Source organism: Mauremys mutica, chromosome 2 (genome assembly GCF_020497125.1).
Source record: "Mauremys mutica isolate MM-2020 ecotype Southern chromosome 2, ASM2049712v1, whole genome shotgun sequence".
Taxonomy (NCBI): Eukaryota; Metazoa; Chordata; order Testudines; family Geoemydidae; genus Mauremys; species Mauremys mutica.
Genome location: NC_059073.1, coordinates 138,412,149 through 138,431,277, shown reverse-complemented (window position 1 = coordinate 138,431,277; position 19,129 = coordinate 138,412,149). Strand labels below are relative to the sequence as shown.

General features: G+C 45.2%; 1 long non-coding RNA gene across 1 annotated transcript in view; it reads left to right on the top strand.

Moving 5' to 3' along the window:
- The first annotated feature begins 1,787 nt into the window (after positions 1–1,787).
- LOC123365106 overlaps positions 1,788–19,129 on the top strand; it is a 91,727-nt gene continuing 74,385 nt past the window's right edge. The window contains exon 1 of the long non-coding RNA XR_006577432.1: positions 1,788–1,882. This is a non-coding gene — a long non-coding RNA (uncharacterized LOC123365106). The remainder of the gene's footprint in view (positions 1,883–19,129) is intronic.

Here is a 19,129-nt window from a genome sequence, read left to right as displayed (position 1 = left end):
TTTGCTTTGCTCCATGCTTCTGTAATTGCTTACTATAAAAAATTTGGTTGATCTCTACCCCAAAGCGGGCCCTTGTCTATTTTTCTTGTTCATATACTCCTTATATTTGCAATAATTTTCAGCTGGAATTCAGATTCCTTACAGATGAATTTGAGGAGTGGTTGAGATCATAATATTACTATGGGGGGAGGGGTAATCCCCCTTTACTCTTACACAGATTGAGAGGTACAGAATATGAACTTGATTCTCTATAATTTCAGAGTGAATAAGGCATGAAGCTTTTGGAGACTAAATGTTGTAATTAGCAAGAAATGTATGTTAAACATGAGCAAGAAGGAAATACCTTGAATGCAAGGGATGAAGACTAACCACATGTTCACAGCTGGAGTCTGTAAAAATCCTCTTCAGTATGAGCTGCATCCAACTCCCACTGAAGTTAATGGAATATGTAACACTGATTTAGATGGGAGTTGCATCAAGCCCAAAGAGACAGACTGATTTTTTTTTTTGAAGTGCTCTCCATTGCACCAGATTTTTCAAAAGATCTTCACTCCTAGTTAGGCACCTACCTAAAGACTAGATTTTTTTTTCAAAGAGTTCAACAACAAAAGTGTGCATAATGAGTTATTTTGACAGGGGACACCAGGAATAGGTTGAATGGAAATTCACTGTTCTTGCAAAATGCTGATAAACTTGTGGTTAGGCCTTGTGTGTGAGGCCCAAGATGGGGAAGGTTTTTTGTTATCCTCTCCCACTCTGCACATTGATGCAAGGGCTCTTTGCCACCTGGATGCTTAACCCCCTGTGCCTCAGTTTACCTCATATGGCTGTTGGGAGGCTGAATTGAAATTGTGAAGTTTTGGAGGCTCCTTTGATATAAAGCATTCTCTACATAGTAGGATCTCTCTCTATTCTGGGTTCCTAGATAGTTATGCTTTAGGACTCCTCACACTGGAGGGAGGAGGGGCAGATGGTGTCAGTTATCCATATGCTGGAAATGAATAAAAGCAACTCTGCATGAGCCATCTCTCACAGAGCAGCAGCTGACAGGAGGCTGGCCTGAGGGTATCCGGATGATGATTCAGGAACAGCAGGTTTACTTGCCTCTCCTGTGGTGTAATTAGGTACTGGAAGGAAAAGCAAAGGCCATTTGTTATGCTCTGGAGCTGAGCTAAGGCACCATCAGCTTATGTTGCTGACTCACTACTCTCCAAGGTCCAAAGAATACTGCCTTCCAAACTTCAGAATAGGACCAGAGAGACTGCTCCAAAATCAGAGCTCTGTAAGCAGGTGCACTTCCCAAGGCACACCTGCTGAGTCTCTCATCTGGAGAGATCATCTGATGTCTCACTGTCAGTCACTGCAACTCTTCCTCTCCATACCGTGGGCTGCTGACCAGGAAGCCAAGATTGCCCCCTCACTCTCCCTTTCTCATTGCTCCCTCTGTGGGATTCCTTGCTCCACACTGTGTGCAGCAGGTGGTGATGAAGAGACAGCCAACCAGTGCTGCTTCCTCCCTCTTGGCCATGAGCTGCAGGAGCTATAGGTGTGGTGATATGCATGCACAGGCAGTAGAAATAAAATCTGGTGGGACAGTGTTGTGGGAGAGAGACAGGATCTGGGATGGACAAACTGGACAGAAAGAAATGCAGATGGACTGAACCAGTAGGTACAACTGAGAAGCAGGTAGAGAGCCCTTTAATTCTGTGCCCTAGTTCTGGTCAGCTGAGGACACTAATGAAGTATTGAAAACACATTCAACTCCCTCCTTGAGTCAGGCCACCAGGCTGCTCAGGTATCGGAAACTTGGCTGACAGCAAAGCAACGGCAGTATATTCAGTCCACTGGAAGGTGAGGAGGTGAAGCAGAACAGCTGTTCCCTGTAAGTGCATGGCAGCTGTGACTTCCTCTTGAACTGGCTTAGCAGGAAATCATTTAAACTGGGATGTAGCCTGCAGGCTGCTGTTCTACTTCCTTGGGGAGGAAAGAGATCTGCAACCAGATAAGGGGTTGTGCTGGGCACTTTGTACATTCAATGTAGCTCTGTTGCCTCCAAGGACCAGATTCTCAGTTGGTGGCATCCATTCATTGAAGTTTCTAGAGAAACATCACTTTACCCCAGCTGAGGACTTTTTTCCTTCCCCCATGAAGAATTCTTTACTTTTTTCTTGAGATTTACACACACAATTCAGCATGGAATCTCATTGCATTAAGCATACTGGCTTCTGCTATCTCTGCTGTTCCTATTGAAGGATTGCTATAATACAGTTCGTCACTAGATAAAGAGGTGCTTTTCTATCACTCAAAGGCGCCCTGAAATATCTGAGCTGCTAACCCCCCCCCCCCAAATAGTAGGGGAATTTCTAAACCATCACAAACACCCAAAGTAAGGTAGGAGAAGATGGAACAGTGAGGTCAGCATAGTGCTGAAACAGTTTTCTACTGGAGTGTTTCCTATAGAGTTTTACCTATTATGCCTATTTGTAAGTTGTGAATATAGATCAGAGAACAGGTCAGATTCAGTAAGAGAAATTCATGTATCTAATCCTTTGTTAATCTGAGGATCTGATTTTTCTCACCTACCTGGCAAATCAGGAGCAACTGTACTGAATTACACCAGTATAAGTATGAACAGAATCAGGCCCCATGTATATTTTGCTCAGCACAATGGTATCTGACTACCTAACTGAATACTAAAAGTCTGATCTAAAATATGAATACTCCATGTTAAAGGCAAAATGACATCCATCATTCACTCCATTTGGGCCAGCTATTATAATGCCTACAGATAGGGGATCTCACATACCATATATGCTGCAGTAGCAAACAGTTATATTGAAATCTGACTATCTCTTTGCTAAGGATCTGAGTTCTCTTTACAAATACCTGACTATGACTCCTGTGAGGTAGGTGAGAATTATTGTACCCCTTTTACAGATGGTTACAGAGGTTTATATAATGTGTCAAATGGGTAGAACTCTCTCTCAGATTGTCAAACCCCTGCTGTACCGACTAAACCACTTTTCTTCCCCAAGTTTAGACTAGAACCCAGGAATCCTGGCTAATATCCTAACTTTAACCATGGCCTTAGTGCTGAATCTCTGCTCTTGTGGACTTCAGTTAACTAACAGTCATTTGGCATCTCTTAACACAGTTTTTGTACCAAATTAGTGTAATCTAAGAATCATTCATTAAAGGCCTGTTTCTCGACTTGTTTGTTCCTTATTTATACTGTTGAACTTCTATTAAACATCGGTATAGTGGCACTGGTGTAAATAGTGAGTGAGAAGAGAATCAAGCCCCTTATATGGGTATTGTAACTACTGTTCTTGGATGCTAATGTGAACAGGAAGATGCATTTCAGATGGCTTGTAGCCACACTATCATATTACAATGTCTGAGCTTCTGTTGTCTTTTTGGCTATTCCAGTTTTGGCATTAGTCAAGGTGGCTAAGCAACTCCCTCTAGAGTCATTTTGTTGTCAGTATTGAAGAGTATTTTCAGTCTGGGGGAAAAAAAATTGCCTTGAACTTAGAAGCAGATTTCTTAAGTTGATTTAGCTGTGCTTGGGTCTGTAAAATGGGGATATTAATACTTGCCTAACAAGCAAATCCAGTAAAACAGATGTCAAGGTCTTGGTGACTAGGAAGACAACACCCTCCCTGCAACATCTTAAATCCCACAAGCCTTTCTGGGGACAGTTGTTTTAGCCTCATGCAATCAGGCTAAACAAGGAGGTTTGGAAAGCAGATTGGGCTAAACAAGACTTTAAAAATAAGCATCTTGTGCCAGATTCCAGGCAGAAGGTTCCTGGGTTTAACCTTCCACGGTCATCTTGGTCAACTCTGAACTGAATTCAAACCAACCATGGTAGATGCGGATATCTAATGCACAAATGGAACATCAAGGACTCCCCGGTGTGCATGTGGTTCCCCAGACAGACCATCAAACATATCATTACCTACTGCCCAACTTATGCCTCCTTCATATTTATTACTGCAATAAATTCTGTTAGTTCTGATGTAGCCAAATGGCTACATCAACTTCAGATCAAATTGTAGCTGCTGCTCTCTGCATTAGCCATATGAAAGAAGAACCTAACAAGCCCTTGGGGTACCTTGAAGCGCAATCACTTACAGTATTTACAGTAAAGCACTTTAAGGATGGAAAACACCATGTAGTTAAGAGTGCAGACAATCAGGTATCTACATACTTAAAAGGAGAGTTAAGGTATATCGCCAGCATGGGAAATACATTGCCTTGGGAGATTAGAGTTAAGTACAGAGGCTGGAATTAGGAAAAAGGGATCTAGGTAATTTTATGAGCATTAATAAAATGTAATTAAGTTAAAATAAGGATAATCAAATCTCGTGCTTCAGAATGTCATCTGATCATCCAATGGGACACATCCTCATTCCCTCCCAATGGGTAGAAGGCAGGGCTGGCTTCCGGCACCAGCAAAGGAAGCTGGTGCTTGGGGTGGCCAATGGAAAGGGGCGGCACATCCGGGTCTTCGGCGGCAGGTCCCTTAGTTCCTCTCTTCCTTTAGAGCTGCCACCAAAGAAGAGAGGGAGCGGCACGATTGAACTCCCGCTGAAGTGCTGCCAATCGGCTTTATTTTTTTTCCCCTCCTTGCTTCACCGCTTGGTGTGGCAAAAAAGCTGGAGCCGGCCCTGGCAGAAGGGCTCTGCTGGCATTATCAGTTCTTAACCTGCAGTCCGTGGAGCACCAGTGAGCGGCCAAACTTTTCCCTATGGACTCGAACACTTGGAGAACAAAGCAGGGTGGGGACTGAGAGCAGTGGGATGAGGGTCCATGAGAGGATCCTCCTCTCACAAAGTGATGTTGGAGTCCTGGGCTAGGTATCTTTGAGAGGAGCCCCCTTCCTCTGATATCAGCTCCCAGCAACAGCCAGTAGCAGGATACAAATACCCTGTCCAGTCCTCCATGCTGAGACCCCAGGTCCAGGTAGATAAAGTAGGGGTCATTCTTACTTCTCCTCAGCATAGTCATCGAGTCACAAACAAGCCCTCAGAGGAGACTTTGGCCCAAGATCCGTCCTTAGGGGTGACACAGGGAATGAGTTCTGCTCTTTTGTGGGAGGACAAAGGCATTTAGGCAGCCAAGAGAATAAATACAGAATTCTAAACGTGTTTGACCAGCTAGCATGGCACTGAAACTAGCATAGCTGCTCCTGGCATCACTTTCTTGCTACTAATTCCTGGCCTGCAGCCCACTGACAGTGGTGTACAGAACTCTATATACTGCAGTAGGCACCAGCTCAACCTAGTAGATGCTTTTTCTGCAAGGAGCTTTCAAGGTGGAACTCCTGCTGCCCACCCTCCTTCAGACAGGCAGTCTCTCCAAAAAGTTGGGATGGTTCATGGAGCATATGTTTGGACTTGGCTAGTTTGCAGAACTGCTGAAAGGCTCAGTCAAATGGCAGATATAAGCCTAGAGTGAGAGAGACAAAAAGAAGATTTTAATAATCTTCACACCATCCTATTTGATCTAGGACTTCATTGTGTCAATTTCCAGCAGTGCTTTATGATACATGACCACTGACAAATTTCATCTTGCATGGCTTGTCCATTGTATCCCATAGAGTGCTTAGAGAACTAGAAAATCATTTAACAATGTAAAGAAAAGCACCATGCTGTTTATCATTCTCTTTTCATTATTGCTATGTCTTGTATACAGACCCTAATCCTGCTGCCATTGAAGTTAGTGGCTAAACTCCCATTGGCTTCCGTAGGAGTAGGATCAAGCTCATGTTTAATTCCTTGTGTAATCTCATCAAAGTCAGTGGGGTTTAATCAAACATGAATTTGTCTCAGTGCCTTACTATTAGTCAGGGCTGAGTCCTTAACTCAAAGTTGCAATTGACTTCAATGTGAGTTTTGCCCCTGCGATGAGTCTGTATTTGCCAACGATATGGTCCCCTAGTATTAATCATTATGTTCCCATTATGTCTCTGGTGTTTAGGGCAGCAACTAAGCTTCTCCACTCCTCTCTTTCTGGCAAGTCTTTCAATGGTTCCCCAGGTTTTTCAGCTCAGCTTCCACAGCTCTTTGCCATGTTGGTTTTAGGCAGCCTCACTTTTGCTTGCCTTCAAGTGTCTGTCTTATTGCCATTCTGGTGATGGAATCTGTTTCCATCCAAAGCACATGGCCAATCCATCTCCAACACCACGTGGCAATGATGGTGCTCATATCCTCTTGGCTGCACTGTCAATAGATTTTTGGTTTGAGGTTGTTCTGAGCCAAAAGATGCAGAGGACTTTTCTGAGGCAGGTTGTATAGAATAAAGACAGTTTGGACATGTCCTTTCTCATTCCACACTGTAAAGTGATGTTGAAAGTACACAGCTCTGATAAATCTTGAGTTTGGTTTCGGCATTGGACTTTGATTTCCAGACTGTATTTAAGCTCCAGTGCTTGGTGGTATTACTGAGCATTTATAATCCTACATTCTTGGATCTCCAAGATCCACAAAGGTGACTGGGATTCAGAGTTGCAAAGACTAATATTTAGGGCTCTGGTGGAATCAACAGCCCTGAGTTAGGTGCCCAGGCTCTCTACAATGCATGGGGAGAGTTCGTCACTTCTTATTGGGATTCACAAAATCTTGCTGAGCAGAGAGCAGCCTAAGATAGCCAGTAGGAAATAATGAGAAGAAGGCCTGATTCTCATTTACACTACGGTCCCTTTACACCACTCTGGCAGTGTAAAGAGGCCTTAGGGTGTGATTGAAGCTTTTGTAAACATACCCACACTAGCGTTAATCTCACTAGCTCAGGTGCTGGAGCAGTGAAGCTTCGGCAGTATGGGCATCAGCATGGAACCTTGTGTAATTACCCAGGGTGCTAGTCCATGCTCTCAGCACACGCCTTAGCTGCATGGAAGCTAGCTTGGGTATGTCTACACAAGCTGCAGTGACAGCCTTTGTGTAAATGAGAATCTGGTCTTCTATTATTGTACAGCACCCAGCACAATGGGGCTTTGATCTCAGTTGGGGCCTCTAATATAAAAATAGCATCAAAAGCAGCTGATGTCTGGGACATCAAAAATATTCATATACAAAAGGCTGTGGATGATTGGTGCAATTAGTGGGTAAATGATTATATTGCAGCTGCAGAATGATACAATTCTGTTACAGCTCTTTGCTAGTGGTGTTTTATAATATCGATGACAGGATTAGGAGACAGGATTTTATTGATTGATATTATGGCAGGCTGGTGTGCAGCCAGATAAAAATGTCTTCAATGTAGACTCATTTCGCTGATGTGTTTTGCTGCCTTATAGATTAGTTTGCTGTGCTCAGGCTGAGCTCTTACCTGCAGCAGATCTTCATTTCCCAGTCTGCTGAGAGTTCATATAAGTAACTCTGAAAGTCTTCCAAGTGGCAGAAGACAAAGCATTCTGGCTTGAGCTATTGCATAAGGTATTGGCAGAGGCAGACATCCAGGTTGACTTTGCAGCTTTTTAATTTCCAAAGTGAACTTGAGTTAGAGTAATATATACAAAGAGAAGCAAAACTGTGGTGTGCTACAGTTTTGCTAGCATGGGAAAGGATCAGGGATCATATCCTCGAGTCTTCACTAAGTCAAAATTCCCCCTGGGGCAATGAGAGATTTGCCTAAGTAAGGACCAAGAGCCCAGTCTAGTAACTAGAACTCTGACATTTGGATTAAGCCCAATTGAACCAAGTTAGTGAATATTTTTTCTTGATGGGAGGAAACGTGTGCTGCAGAAGCTAAGCTTTCCTTTTTTTTTTTTTTTTTTTACATCTCTAGCCTTTGTGCTTAAGGGAAAAAATTTTATAAATGTGAACTGAATGTACATTTACCTGACATTTAGACTGAAACAATAGTTTTTAGACAGTGCAGTTCTTGTTTCTGTCTTTGAGAGCTGGTCGAAAAAGGAAGTGTTTCTTGAAAAATGTAGGGAAACTTTTTTTATTCCAATTTTTGGACATAAAATGTAAAAAAAATGAATTTTTGAATCAAAAGCTCTTTTTTTTTAAAAAACCAAACCATTTGGTTTCAGTGGGGAGAAGTCCCCTTTTCTCTCCTTTTTAAGAGAAACTGGAGAAAATACACTCTCTTTTCCCTTCTTCCTCCCCTCCCACCCCCATTTGCAATGGAAATAAGAGAGAGAGAGAGGGTTTTTAAGTGATATTTTTTTTATCCTCATTCCTCTCACTACTTCCCTCCTTTCTTTTTCTCTGAGCAGGAAAAAAAGACACATACAAACGTGTTTTTTCCCCTTAAAAAAATTCATTCTTGGAAATAAAACATTTTAACCAAAATAAATTGTTCAGGCCTGGAGTTTTGATTTGGCCCATTATAGTGATATGGTTGGCTACAAAAATGTTTATACCCGGATTTGGATTCAGAGTTTCCTACAGCAGTACAGGGACAAAATGAGAGAGGGGAATGTTCATAGTGGAAAATTAAAACAGAAGTTTTCAGCTGGAAACTGCCAAAATTCAGTGTGTATGTATATTTTTAGTTTTTGGGTTTTTTTGGGGGAAGGGGGTCAGATTTCTGATGAAACAACATTTTCAAGTAAGTCAGACTTTTTTGCAAAGAAATTGTCAATCCCAGTTTTCCTTCTAAAACATTTAGAGGGAAAACATTCTACCAGCTCCTGAATCTTGCCCCCTCTATTCAGGGATTTTCAAACCCCGGTGTTTGTTTGAGGCCAATTGCTCCTTTCAGGGCAAGTTCAGTTTAGATGCTTTGGGTTCTGCAGAATTAGTCTGGAAATCATACAAAGGCCTTTTAAAAGGGAGATTTCCAGGGACAAGTCCCTCCTTTTGTTGGGGCCAGTCAGATACTTGAAAGGCAGAGGTATGTAAAAGCTGACCCCGTGCTAATAAATCCTTAAATAGTGTAGAAGGTCTAGGTTGGTGCTGTGGCTTGTAAAGGCTTCAGTGGGCCCCTTACTTCACTCCAAGTGGTTCGTTCATCCCAGCTGCAGTGGAGTATTGGTGACATCCTTTCCAGTGCCAATGTATTCAGTTTAGCTGTGCTAGGACAGCAGGGAAGATGCATTTTTGCCCTCAAACAAGACAGCACTAGAGAAGCTACAGCAATCTATACTACTCTTCACTATGGGCTTCTTGTTAATTCAGCTGGGGGGCGGCAGCGTGGTGTAGTAGACATTGGTTCTTTTCCCAGCTCTGACATTGACTCGCTGTGGTCCTGATCCTGCACTGTTGCAGGATGTGGAATTTTTGCCACTGAGTTGAATAGCGGCAGGATCAGGCTCTGATCTTGGGAGATACCCCAATGTGTCACTTTAATTCTCTTGCCTCTGTCCCCATCTAAGCAATCGGGATAACACTAACTTTGCTAAGCACTTTAAGATCTACAGGCAAAAATTACTCTAACTATTGCAGGTATATTGACTAACAAGAAAGGATACCCTCTTTGCAAAGGATTAAATCCCTCCTAGAGGGCTAAAAGATGGCTTTAATGCAAAAAGGCAGCTTTAGAATGTCCAAATAATGTTAGCTCTTAAAATCAGCCACAATGAAAGTGGGTGGGTATGTGTGCTTCCTAAGGCCAGTCTGTCTACATTAATGCTGATCAGTTGGGGTAAGGAGCAACATGAATATAAGTGTTTGTTTCCAATCTGGTGATAGAATTCTAGCTCTCCAGCCTGATGGGATCACTATCAAAACAACAAAGCTGATCTGCATTTTATCTGCAGTGTGTCAATAGTTTAAGTGCAGCCCTTGTTAGGCAACATTCTGCACGCCTGTGCACATGGGCAACTCAGAATAAATGCTGCATTCATCTATAACTATTGGATTGTACTTACTAGACAGTTAACATTTTCCTGCACTGCAATCCCTGGTTTCCAGAAGAACCCAAGGAGAGATCTTTACCTGAAAGAACTTTGTAATTCATCCTAAAGTTCATTTGAAGACTAGCATAGGTGTAAGAGTGCTGTATTTCTAGCTAAATAAGCATTCTTATTAATAAAATATAGCAGGAAGAAAATCTCAGTGCTTCAATCTTTAATGTACAGTATTTATCCTTTCCTACCTCACAATTGTGGTGTTAGAACTCCAGAGCATTATAAAATTCTCAGGTTACTCCATAAGGCTGGCTGGCTGTATTGGGAGATTTGGGAGGGTGGGGGTGGAGGCAGCAGGCTTCCTTTTGCTGCTTTGATCACCAGTTCAAATATAACCCAAGTCTGCGGCCCCCAGAATTCATTCATAGAATATCAGGGTTGGAAGGGACCTCAGGAGATCATCTCGTCCAACCTCCTGCTCAAAGCAGGACCAACCCCAACTAAATCATCCCAGCCAGGGCTTTGTCAAGCCTGACCTTAAACCTCTAAGGAAGGAGTTTGCACCACCTCCTTAGGTAACCCATTCTAATGCTAGTAGTAGCTTCTTGGCCTTATGGCTGAGGGGTGAAAACATTATCTAAAGTTACCTTGTACATCTTTCATCTGAAGAACAAGCCAATTGAGATTTTTACTTGAAAAGGTTAAATTCTTAAATGATCTAAGTCATTACCAAGAGATAAACATAATAGTAGAAGATGAGCTCGGAAGAATCATGGAATTCCTAGGAGGTACACATGGAGGTACAAAGTGGTTAATAAGCCTCTAAGCACAGGTGTACACAAGGTAAATTATACCTGAGCATTTTAGCAATCAAGTTAATTTGCTGCATGGATAAAAGGTTAAAAATGCAAGAACATGGCAATGAAAATTACTTAAGGGATGTAGAAAATGAGAGCTTTGATCATACTAGTATTTATTATGAGGCTTTGACATGAGGAATGGTAATGAATTCAGAGCATTATAGAAATTACTATATGGAAGAAGCCTTTTAAATATGAGGAGGACTCCAGCTCAATCTGTTTTTTTTCCCCCTCATTGATCCACTTAGTTCTTTTTCGTTCTTCTGTAGCTGTTACAAATAGGGAAAATGAGTTGTCAGAATTCGCAAGGTTTTGACCCTTGTGTCCTGCTTTGGAATGAAACTGAGAACTCTATGAATTTTTTCACACAAAGGGTGCGATAGCAGATGAAGTCACATTGTGGGCAAATACCCCTAAGGCAACAAACAGCCCTAAGGGTGTCAGGTGCTCTGCACTTCTGATAAGTCAGAGGTAGGCAACCTATGGCACGGGTGCCAAAGCTGGAACGCAAGCTGATTTTCAGTGGCACTCACACTGCCTGGGTCCTGGCCACTGGTCCAGGGGGCTCTGCATTTTAATTTAATTTTAAATGAAGCTTCTTAAACATTTTAAAAACCTTATTGACTTTATATACAACTATAGTTTAGTTATATATTATAGATTTCTAGAAAGAGACCATCTAAAAACATTAATGTATTACTGGCATGTGAAACCTTAAATCAGAGTGAATAAATGAGGACTCGGCACACCAGTTCTGAAAGGTTGCCAACCCCTGTGATAAGTGACCCTCAGGCAATGGGCAGCCCAGCTCTGAGGTATGATTGCTATGGTGCAGGGTCTCCAAGAGGTGTGCTTGGCATAGGCGCCGACTTATATGGGGCTCTGGGGCTTTAGCCCCAGGAATAAATCCCAAGCAGGGGCTCTGCCCCACCAATGTTTTTTCTCCCCTGCTTGGAGCGCCCCCCCGCCGCCGCTGCCGCCAGGGCTGGAGAGCTTCCCCCCCTCCCCTCCCCTCCCCTCCCCCGCCCGGCCCCAGAGAGCTTAACTGCCTGAACGCAGGCAGCTGCGTCTGCGTGTCTCAGTCTCTTCCTTGCCGCTCAGCTGCCTAGCATAACAGCAACAGCAGTCAGCAGTGAGTGCAAGCTGCTGCTGACTGTTGTTGACTGTACCATCTCTGAGTGGAGGGGCAGGGGGGCCCGCCGTGCTGGTGGCAGCCCTCTCCTCTGCCCCACCCCGGAGGCTGGAGGCTTAAACGCAGGCATGTCTCTCTCCCTTGCCTTGCCTGTTGCCTCTGCTGCTGCCGGCTGCTGTTGCTTGCTGGAGCACCGGCCGGGGGAGGGGAGGGGGCTGTGCCATGTTTGGCATCCCTCCCCTCCCCCTACCTGGAGGAGATGCAAAGGGCACTTCCGGCCAGGACTCGGAGACTGACCTCACTCACCTGAGCAGGTCCTGGGCTTCCGTGAGTGTTTGACCCTATGATTCCCCCCCAGCCCCCACTCCTGCCCAACGCTGGGGAAGGGGCAGCCCCATGCCATCCCCTCCCACCGTCCCCCGTCCCCCCCACTGAAGCTACGGTGAGGGGCTGCAGGCTGCAGCAGGGGTCAGGGAGGCAGGAAGCCATATGTGAAGCAGTGCCCCTCCCCTCCAGCACCCACCCACCACAGGGCAGATGGGGGAGGGGGATTCATAGACCTACCTGAGCAGCTGGGGCTTGGGTGAATTTTATGACACCCTGCTCCCCTGCCCCATAGCCATCACCATGCAGACCCCACTTCTGCCCCATGCTGGGCAAGGGGCAGCCCCATCCACAGTGAAGTTATGGTGAGGGGCAGCAACATGGAAGGCCACCTGTGATGGCAACCCCCACCCCCTAGTACCCATCACAGGGGAGGTGAGTGAGCTTTCTGGACCTGAGGGGCCCTAGGAAGGAACATATGCAGTGACTGTGGTGCATAGTGAGTGTGCTGTGGGGGGCAGGGGGGAGAGGAGGGGTCCCTCCCCTGGAGCTTGCTGCTGCCAGTGGTGGTGATGGGGAGTCCTCTCTGGCCCTAGCCCTGGGGCAGCCTGTCTGCACCCCAAGTTCCTCATCCTCAGCCCCTGCCTCACCCCCAAAAGCCTGCACCCCCAGCACCGAGCACGCTCCTGCACTGTGAACCCCTCATCCCCAGCCCCACCCCCAGAAACCCTCACCTGAGGGGAAAAACATGCAACTTAAATTTGGTGGTCAGTTTGGAGTATCATTGTATTTAGCACAATATTTGATTATTTTACACCCTTCAAAGTATGTAAACTGGTCGTATACAGGTGTTTTCTCTGAATACTGTCTGTGTGCCTCAGGTTTCCCCAATGCATTTCTTAAGGCTCTAGATGGTGGGATAAGGGGGTGTGATTGTTGTAAAGCCCTAGAGGGCCAGTGTTGATGCTGTCTGCACAGAGAATGGCTGACACCCTGTCTCCAGGCAACTGATGGCCTGGGCCACTCTCCTGCAAGGTGCCAACTGAAGGTGTTGGAGAACAAAAAGATCAGGTGGCCTCCTAATGCTTGGAAAAGAGACAAAGGCCAGAGGAGGGAGTGTCAGTGCCTGTGCAGACTTCTGGGAAGCGCATGGTGTGGAAGGGGATGCTGGGATGCTTTGGAACAACTCCATACAAAGCCAGTCAGGACTCTAGGGGAGCCTCCTCTCTGAGCATACTGTCTCCAGGGCAAGAAGCTTACACCTTCCTGGGTCTGACCTCGGAGCATTCAGCATGCCCTTCCACACTGTGCACTTTCCGCAGCGAGTCTGCCCAGGCAGGTCCTGGGGCAAACCAGAGGTCCCTGCACCCCAACTCCGCAGTCAAATGTGACTCTCAGCCAGACAGTAAAACAGAAGGTTTATTAGATGACGGGAACACAGTTTAAACAGAGCTTGTAGGTACAGAAAACAGAACCCCTCTGTCAGGTTCATCTTGGGGGGTGGGGAGCCCAGAACCAAGTTCTGGGTCTCTCCCCATTTCCCCAGCCAGCTCCAAAACTGACACTCCCTCCTCTGGCCTCTGTGTCTCTTCCGGACAAGGAGGCCACCTGATCTTTGTCCCCAACACCTTCAGTTGGCATCTTGCAGGGGAAACTGAGGCACCCATACAGTATTCAGAGAAAATATTAAGGACATTCCCACTTCATCACAACAGGTGCAACAAAATATAATACTGTATATTGAAGTAGGCAAGTGCTGCTTCTGACTTTCCACTTTTAATTGACCTTTGTAATCTTGTGGCACTGATGCATTGTAGCTTCATTTTATATCGGCTTACAGGGCGGGAGCCAGGGCCGGCTCCAGACCCCAGCGTGCCAAGCAGGCGCATGGGGCGGCATTGTCCTGGCAGGGCGGCATTTGGCTCCGGCGGACCTTCCGCAGTCATGCCTGCGGGAGGTCCACAGGAGCCCCGGGAGGAGCGGACCTGCCGCAGGGACGACTGCGACGGGTGCGCTGGTCCTGCGGCTCGGACGGAGCTCCCGCAGGCATGCCTGCGGATGCTCCACCGGAGCCGCGGGACCACGGGACCGTCCGCAGGCACTTCTGCCCCGGCCACGGGACTGGGGAAGGGCGGCGCAAGCGGCGCGGCGCGCTGCCCTGCTTGGGGCGGCGGAATTTCTAGAGCCGCCCCTGGCGGGAGCGGGGGGACACCACCATTTTGGGCCCCACCAAAAATTATACAAACCTGCCGCCTATGGTGCTTGGGAATTGCCTATATAAGTAGAAGTAAAGGGGAGATAATGGGGACCATAAAGAATCCCCTTCTAATACACAACACTACCCAAAGAAGAGGTTGCATCTCAGAACATGGAGGATGCAGAGTGCCATGTTAGCATCTCAGTAATGGATTCAGCTCCAGGTTAGGAGGTGACTCCTCCAGAATGCAAGAGGCAGATGTCATTCACTCTGAACATTACTCTGAAATACTGAAACAGAATTCACGAATATGGAGGATGTGAAAACCTGCTGAAATGGTCATTTGCCAGGGAAAGGGGTGCAGCTGGGCAGGAGAGCTCTCACATTAATTAGTATCTGTATTGACCTTTGACATGGAGTATGGATGAAGTTGCCATCCAGGGACGTGACCACACTCCAATCTTCTGTCAATTCAGGTGAACTGAGAGGAGACGGACTATAATTCTAGTTCCTCATAGGCTAATACTTTGCCCTTCTTCAGTGCATTACGGAAATCAAACACTGATTTAAGCCATCTACCACTAGTGAGTACAGGAAGGGAAATCAAGGCACTGAGGGTCAGATATTTAGACACCTAAAGATAGGTCCTTGAAGGAGTTTCAAAAGTGTCTAGATTCCTAACTCTGACTGGGAGCTATTTATTCATATACTGGGAGTTGAGTGCCTAGCTGTGGGTCTTTCAATACTGACAGCATCACTATCTACCAAAGTCTCCTTAATCAGCTGGGTGGGGAGGTGCTTGAAAAGAATTAATTGATACTGTTTTCCTTGTGCCAATGGCTGGACAAAATGCATTTGGAATTAAATTCATTCTATAGTAATTGCTGTAAATACAAAATGTTACATGCCATCTTCAATAGCTAATGTGACTTTGAAAGAATTACATGTAATCAGTCCATAAATTACTATGGGCCAGAACCTTGGTGTAAATCAGCACTGACTGCATTGGCATGACACTGGTTTACACCAGCTAAATTTTTCAGGTTTTCATCTTTGGTTTTAAGGCTGGGAGTTTATTTTCCTTTAAATAGGTTTTGCTGTTTAATTATCAAACAATGTATCTATGCAAACAAAAATGCATTCATCTATGATTTCCCTAGTCATGAAAATACCACCATGGCCTTTTCTGTAGCTGCCGGTCCTTGACTTTCAGAAATGCTGAGCACACAAATTGAACTGAAATCAAGTGGAACTATGGGTGCTCAGCACCTCTCAAAATCAGAGATGCTTAGGGCTCTGCAAATACAGTGAAGTTCTCCAATGCCATCCAGTTGCACTGTGCCGTCTGATGATGGATATGTTGCCTGAAAAATCTAAATTCCTTTTGGTAAAAGTCCATTGTTTTCTTCCAATGAAGAGGAGAGATGTGCTTTTCACCTAGTTACATTCCTCCTGGCTTGAAGATTTAATCCCTGGACTGAGGTTTGCTTGATCCATCTTTATGGGGATGGAGAAAACAAGATGAGCTACAAGGAGATAAATAAAATTAGAGATAAGAATAACCACTTCAAAATGCTATTGAGGCCTTTTTGAGGTCCCCAGCTTCAGTATGTTGTGGAGATAATTTTAATATCCCTGTAAGGCACAGGTCAATATACAGACTTCCCCAAGTTCTGGGAGAGGATGTCAAACAGAGCTGGGATTTTTATGGAACAAAGAAGCACGATTTTTGTTTCACCATCCCCAGAGGAATCTAGCCTTAATCCTAGTGACTTTATAGGGACCATCTTTTTGTTCTGTATTTGTACAGTACTTAGCACAGTGAGGTCCTTGACCATGACTGGGGCTCCTGGGCACAACCAGAATAATAAAAGAAAAGTGTGGATTTGGAGTTAATGATATTACCTAGCAGGTAATATGGGAGCCGTTACTTCATAGAAACAGGCCTCTTTCTTCTGGAACATTTAGCTCTTCCCTCTGATTTCCTGCTTGAAGCAGGGTGGGCTGGATTTCCGGTTAGGCACAGTAGCATGTGCTTGGGGGCACCTAAATTTTAATACATACAACTCCACTGCGGGCAGCCAGGCTCCTGGCAATGGTTGGTGGCCACCCAGCGTGTGGGGCTAGAGCAGGGTGAGCATCCAAGTCAGCTCACCTGGGCACACTGAGCCATGGCCAGGCATAGCAGCTGCTGAAGATGCTGGGAGCATCCTAGCCAACTTCCCTATCTCTGCCACCCCTATGACAGGGAGGGGAGAGGAAGGGGTGTGGCTGGCGCCCCATTCACTTGCATAGGCAGAGCCGGAGCATGGCTGCTGCGCTGGGCTGCAGGAGGGATGGAAGACACCCAGGGGCCGCACACCAAGGGGAGAGGTACAGTTCGCGCCCCCCGCCATTCCCCTTTGTGCCTCACATAGGGCACTCAGGCTGGGAGCTCTGCATGGCAGAGGGTCTTGTGCCTTCCCCAGGAGGCTGTGTTTATATTTCTTTTCATATTTTGAAGGTCTGCTGTAGGCAGGTGGGGGTGCTGAAGATGCTGTGTCTCTAGGGGTGCAAAAGGTGTAAATCTGTCTCTGTCTCGAAGTGATTTGTTTTGTAATCCTTTGTTAAGGCTAATTACAGAGCATACAATCTATGTACTTTGTGTGCCTCCCTGGAGTGAGCAGAAGAGCCATTCTGGTTTGATGAGATTGAAGGACGAGCTCAATGATCTACCTTGTGGCAAGGATTTTTGGATACTGCTCTTCACTTGGCAGGCAGGGAAGAAGCAGCCAAATGCAGGTTCATTAAAGAGAGACTAAAGGGTCTATCCTGTCAAAGGAAAGAGTCCCCTCCCTCCCCACTCAGTCTCTGTAGTTCCTCATGAGACAGCAAAGCCAATTACAGACTGAATCTCATTATGAAGTACTGCAAAAGACCTGGGAACAATATACAGTAGCCCACCTCCAGTGTGCCCAGATGCTGTGGTGATGGGCAACCTGAAAAAAGCTAGATCGGGGTAGTCAATTTATTTTTGTCAAGGTCCAAATTTCTTAGGCTAAGTATAGTTAAGGTCCAGGCTCCAGAGAAAATAATTTAAAAAAATTATAGTAAATAAAGATTTTTAGGTCTGTTCAAAAGCATCTGGCAGTCCAGATTTGGCCTCTGGTCACCCTATTGACTACTCTTCCGCTACACAGATCAACATGGGGAAAGTGATATCACTTCAGACATCCGCACTCTGCAATGGCTGCCAATCCAGTTTTTTGAATTAAGTGTAAACTCCTACTTATCTTGAAAGGCCTAAATTGGCAAGAGCCCAGCTATCTCACAGGCCTCCCCTACCCCCACCCCCCAGCTCTGCATATACCACCACAAAACCCATTCAGAAGGGCTGCTTCTGTGCTCATAACCTAGGTGTAAACAGCCTTTTTCCCCCTTCTTTCCAGATATCTTGGGGAAGTCATTCCTGCCTGATAACAAGCTCAACCCAGGTTTTTCTATCTGTGGGGCCAGAGCCCTAGGGGGGAATGTTATATCTTCATTGTAATGAAGTGACACTGATTTGCACTGCTGAAGATCTGGCCCTTACGGTGTGATACAATACGGCCATGGATACAAAGGAATTTCCCAACCAAACCGGCCAGACAAGGCTCCCTGGGATGCTGACTGCTGAGATCTAACCAGTTTAATTTCTGTCTAGCAGATGGGACGAGACTTCTTCCTCTTAGTGGGATAATGAAATGTATCAGAATTATGTAGGGTGTCCTGCTACTTTGGTGTTGGATGCATTAGAAAGGCAATAGGTAAGCTTTCAGAGCCTGTGCATCTTGGTGCACAAGTCATTCACAGGCTAATTCTGGCAACAGGTTGTCACTTAAGTTACTATCTTATTAAATGAACCATCTCTGAGCAAGACTCAGTGGTGCTTTTTTAATAAGAGCTGGAAGAGAATACCATGTCTCTTCACGCACGACTTCTAATCACTATCCTCATCTGAAAGTAGTTCATGTGGGGCCAAGGTATCCATTTTAGGAAACGTAGCTCATCAGCAAAAGTGCTTAACTGTTTCTGACTGAAACCTTCCTTTGGTTTCCTCCACCCATAGTGGGACTGAAGGAAGGGAGGCTAGGAACCAGACACTGAAAGGAAAACATGCATACACCACTTTATGTTCACAGCATACACAAATTAGATTTAAAAACAAATATTTTTGCTGGTAGAATGCAACACATTAATTTATTTCCTAGAATTCAGAATAACCCAAAAACAGAGAGAAAGCAGGCTGCTCCCTAAGGCAGCAACAACTCATGCCATCTTGCTTTAAGCTGGCTCTTTCCAGAATATATTTGATCACACACATTGCTACAGAGCTCTGTAGCCTGCAAGCAGGACCAGGACCCACCACACTCTTGAAGTAATAGTTTGCCGTTCCAATATAGTGCTTGATATACCACACAGATCACCACCACAGTGCCCATTTCCAATAGTTGGCAAGAAGGTGTGAGTAACAGTAGGGGAAAAATTAGCATGGGGAAATAGCTTTTACTTTGTGTAATGACCCATCCACTGCCAGTCTTTATTCAAGTGTAATTTAATGGTGTCCAGTTTGCAAATTAATTCCAATTCTGCAGTTTCTCATTGGAATCTGTTTGGTTTTTGAAAGGTTTTTTGTTGGAGAATTGCAACTTTTAGATCTATAACTGAGTGACCAGGAAGGTTGAAGTGTTCTTCGGGTTTTTGAATGTTATAATTCTTTGTCTGGTTTGTGTCCATTTATTCTTTTGTGTAGAGACTGTCTGGTATGGCCAATGTACATGGCAGAGCGG